Source organism: Saccostrea echinata, unplaced genomic scaffold (genome assembly GCF_033153115.1).
Source record: "Saccostrea echinata isolate AGI-Se365-2 ecotype Australia unplaced genomic scaffold, CSIRO_AGI_Sech_v1 ptg000076l, whole genome shotgun sequence".
Taxonomy (NCBI): Eukaryota; Metazoa; Mollusca; class Bivalvia; order Ostreida; family Ostreidae; genus Saccostrea; species Saccostrea echinata.
The window spans coordinates 1488100-1492941 of record NW_026889825.1 but is presented as its reverse complement, the minus strand read 5'-3'; positions in this window follow the sequence as shown (position 1 = coordinate 1492941).

Genomic DNA, 4842 nt, shown 5'->3' with positions numbered 1-4842 from the left:
AAAGGGCATGAAATTTCCCGACCCAACATAAGCAAGTTTGGAGTACACTTTGTACTTATATGAGGGGTTGCACGATATGCCATCATGAGGTAAGGTAAATGGTCATCCCAGTCATCTTTATTTTCATTGACAAAAGCAGACAACATGGCGATCAGAGTTCTATTAAAACGCTCAACAAGGCCATCAGATTGTGTTCTATATGGAGTGGTTCTAGTTTTCTCTATGCCTAGAAGTTTACAAAGTTCAGAAAATAATTCACTCTCAAATTCTCTCCCCTGATCAATATGAATCTGATTTGGAACGCCAAAACGTGAAATAAATTCAGTAGCAAGTTTGTCAGCAACTGTAAGGGCAGTATGATCAGCTACAGCGTATGCTTCTTTCCATTTTAAAAAATAGTCACCTACAACAATGATATACTCATTTCCATTACTGATTGTAGGTAAACCACCTAAAATATCTATTGCAATTCTGTCTAATGGTTTTGTAGATTGAAGGAGAGAAATTGAAGTGGGGATCTTCCAAACCCTGGACCTGGTTTTCTACGTGCACAAAGATCACATGATTGACACCATAATTTAACATCATTTGACAAGCCAGGCCAATAGAACCTTCTCTTGACAGATTTCGTTTGTTTTATCTCTCCCTAAATGACCTGAAATTCTGAAATTATGTAGGGATTCCAAAATCTTTTCTCTTATAATTTGAGGAGCAACAATCTGAAAAGTAGTATGACCTTGTGGATCTTTTTCACTCACTCTGTATAAAATTTCATCAGAACCAATTTCAAACTCTTCCCACATTTGACATAAAGTTCAAATTTCCTGGGAAAATGAACCAATAGTTTGTCTGTTAGGTTTACTGACTTGTTCAGTTTTGAGTTGTTTGAATTTACCAATGTTTGTGTCTTCATTTTGCGATTCTTTTATTTGAGCAGGACCCCAACTTTCAACCCAGTTTGATACTTCAGGAGTATTGTCATCGGCTTGGACAGGATATATTCCCTGATCAGAATACTTAGATTCTTCTTTAAGGAATTTTCCTTTTCCCGCTTCAACCTCCGAAGTCAAATTTTCACTACCTAACATAGATTTTTGAAATTTTGAATCACAATAGGGGCAATTTTCTCTTGTACATTTACGCTTGACTGGAATTCTGGACAACCCGTCAGCATTTCTATGCTGAGTGCCTTGACGATGTTCTATGTCAAAATCAAACATATCAATAATGCTTATCCATCGAGCAATCATTCCCTCAGGATTTTTGAAATTTTTAAGCCATTTGAGTGAAGCATGATCGGTTCGAATCAAAAATTTCTGACCAAACAAGTAATTTCTGAAATGTTTCAAACACACTACAATAGCCAAATGTTCTTTGTGGGTAGTACAGTATTTTCTTTGAGAGTTTTGTAATGACACACTGGCATATGCTATAACTCTTTCTTCTCCATCTTGTATTTGAGATAACACACCACCCAACCCAGTTTCACTGGCATCTGTGTCAAGTATGAATTTACCAGTTGCAGTAGGGTAGACCAAAATTGGGGCAGAGGTCAATAATGTCTTCAGCTCATTAAAAGCTTTTTGACAATTATCATCCCATTTAAACCTTTTGTTTTTCCTATAGTGAGCTGACTCAATGGAGATGCTATGGTTGAAAAATTTGGAATAAATTTCCGATAATAACCAGCTGTACCTAAAAACGATCTGATTTCAGTAACATTTATTGGAATAGGCCAATTTTGAACTGCATTTATTTTCTTTGGATCACAGCTGATTCCAGCTTTTGAAACTCTGTGGCTAAATATGAAACTTCAGTTTGAAACAGAGAACACTTTTTGGGTTTGAGTTTCAAGTTTGCTTTTCGAAAACACTCAAAAACTTCTCTAAGATTTCTCAATGCAATTTCAAATGTATTGCCAAAAACTATGACATCATCCAAATAACATAAGCATCTTGTCCAATTGAGTCCCCCTAACACCAAATTCATAAGGCGTGGAAAAGTCGCAGGGGCATTGCATAACCCAAAAGGCATAACATTGAAATGATACAATCCCCTGTGAGTAGTAAAAGCAGTTTTGTTCTTATCTGACTCTTTCAATGGACATTGCCAATACCCACTAGCCAAATCTAATGTGGAAAACCATTGTGCACCTGATAATGCATCAAGCGCATCATCTATTCTGTTCAAGGAATAGGCATCCTTCTTTGCAATGGAATTTAATTTGCGAAAATCTATGCAAAATCTGGTAGACCCATCTGATTTTGTAACCAAAACAACAGGAGCAGACCATGGACTATTACTTGGCTCTATTATTTCTTGTTCAAGCATTTTGTCAAGTTCTTGTTCTACAATTTCTTTCTGTTTTGGGGATAATCTCCGAGGAGGTATTTTAATGGGACCTTCACACCCGGTATCTATGCTATGTTCTACCAAATCAGTTTGACCCAGTTTTCCATCAGGTTTCATAAAAATGTCTTCAAACTCAAGCAACAAACTCTCAATTTTCTTTTTCTCTTTCTCATTTAATTGATTGGAGCTTTTGTCTAATAAAATAGCCAAATGTTCAGGAAGTTTTGAACATTTTGTTTGAGTTTTAGAATGAGGCTCTACTTGATGCACACTCTCAACTGGTTCTAGATCAGCTATGCAAGTATTTCTGTTGATTTTAACTGACCTGTTTGATAGATTGAGAAGGGAGATAACTATTTTATCCTTCTTAGGATCCACTAATGTTTTTGCCATTAACAGATCATTGACATTGACAATTTGTTTAGGTTCAACCAACCCATAATTGGTACCAAGTTTCCCTTGAATATACCCTGTACAACAAAATTCTGTGTCAGGAGGTATTTTAATGGTATCACTGAGTCTTATTCTGGCACATCTAAACAAAGTTTTAGGGTTTTCAGAAAGAGGGAAATTTTGTTTACCTATTTTCAAGGTCTCATTTTGGAAGTTTACAACTCCTTTATATTTCTTTAGGAAATCCACTCCCATATCACCTTCCAACTTCCGTACAAGCATTTGTTGTTCAAAAACAGTATCTGAGTCACATAAACGAAATGAAAAATTTGACATTCCTAGTATTGGGATAGATTCACCTTTCGCACACAACAGTGTTTTATTTACACTTTTCAGCTGCTTAGGTTTTATCTTCCCAGATAACATGTCAAATATGTCTTCATCCAGGATAGTAACTGCAGAACCAGTATCAACCAGAAAACTCATTTAAACATCACCTATCTTAGCTTCAATAAACAAGCAACTTGGTTTAATGGTGTTCAATGTCATCATTGGCCTATTGGTAAATTTGTCAATTTCACCAGTTTTAAGGCCTGAATTGTCGGCCTCGAATCAAACCCGACCTAGTTTCCCGAATTTTTATTTGCATTGACTGAGTTAGAAAGAGCATTTTGATTCCGTTGATAGGATTTTGATGGACATTTCCAATGAGGATGATCCATTTTCTGACAATATTTGCATTTGAATTTTCTTTCATTTTTCAGGGATCTAATTTCAGATGTGATTTGATTCATCATTTTTCCCATTTCTTCAGATATAATTGTAGCCAAATCTTTTTCAGAAATTTCAGGAGATTTCTTATTTTCAGAAACTACATGAACATTTTCCAGAAGTCTCTCATCATTTGCATTAGGCTTCCTGAGAATTGTCTTCGGCCCATCAAAAGCCTCATACTCAACAGCCAAAGTGATTGCATCATCGACACTTCTTGGATGTCTAAACTGAACATGTTTCTTGATTTCTGTGTTATTCAAACCTGAAATAAACTGATCAATTACATAGGTTTCCCTAGCAACTCGATCCAACTGAGGGTAGGCTTTTGCATCAAGGTGTTTTAATGCATATCAAATTCTGGTATTGTTTCAGTGTCTACGCGTTTGCGATTTTTGAATTGACATCTATATGCAGCTTCGCGTCCCGGAGGATTAAACCTTTGCATGAGAACATGCTTAATGTCATCAAATTCTCTGATATTTCCAGGGTCTAAATCTCTAAACACTTGTTGAGCATCCCCCTTTAAACTAATAGCTAGCTGCTGTGCTTTTTCAGCACTGGTCCAGCCATTGTACATAGAAACCCATTCAAAATGTTTTAAATAAATTTCTAGATCTGATGTGCCATCATAAGTTTGTGGTTCTTTTTCTTTTCTTGCAAGTCTGGATGATCTAGAAAAATTACAATGATCAGATAACTCTTGGGGCATTGTTTGCATATGTAAGCGCGTAGGAGTTACTCCCCTTGATTGCGTTTCATACATGTACGTGTTGAACTGGCGCGCACGCTGCGGCAATACATTTTCCTGATTTATTTCACCCCTTACTTGGGAAGCCTCATGTAAATGTGATGAATGTAGGGACCTTTGTGTGGGCAGAGATGTAACAGAGTGTCCTTGATCACTAGGTTGTAAAAACTTTCGTTACCCAAGGTATCTCTTAAACTCTGCGGGGTATGTGTGCGTGGTATGTCTCTAGAGTGATCTGAGTCAAAGTGCACCCGTGCAGGGATTTTTGGCAAAGTATTTTGACTGTCCGAAATGAGTGGAGTGCTGGTATAATATTTGGTTTTTGTTTCTGAATTCCACTTGTAACTGGAGTTTCATTTACATTTCCAACACCAAAGTTCCGAAATTCTGTTTCTGAAATTGATTGATCGTGTTGTTGTAAATTTTCATTGTCATGTTCCGAAAATTCCGAAAGTTCAGGAAACATTTCTCTAAGTTCTTTTCTAACATCTTCTCTAAACTTTTCTGTATCGGGTACACTCAAACCACTCTTTGTTTTAATTGTAGCGCAAGTTGGTTTTGGTTCAGAGGAATCT